The sequence below is a fragment of the Octopus sinensis genome, linkage group LG4 (assembly GCF_006345805.1).
Source record: "Octopus sinensis linkage group LG4, ASM634580v1, whole genome shotgun sequence".
NCBI classification, from domain to species: Eukaryota; Metazoa; Mollusca; class Cephalopoda; order Octopoda; family Octopodidae; genus Octopus; species Octopus sinensis.
In genome coordinates, this window is record NC_043000.1 from 105,489,083 (window position 1) to 105,489,305 (window position 223).

The window sequence follows — 223 nt, forward strand, 5'->3', positions numbered from 1 at the left end:
AAGCAAAAACAGAAATTCACTGAACAGACATCGAAATAATGGAAGGCGTGACAAGTAACGAATGACGAGACAGACTTTGAAACCATGGTGGTTACAACAGACAACAATATATTGGAATGAGGGGAAAAAAAATAAGAGAAAAATGTGTTGGGTTTTTTTTTAGTATTTTCTTAGTATTTATTATTTCATTGTTTGGCGATTATTTTTTTCAGAAATTATCAGT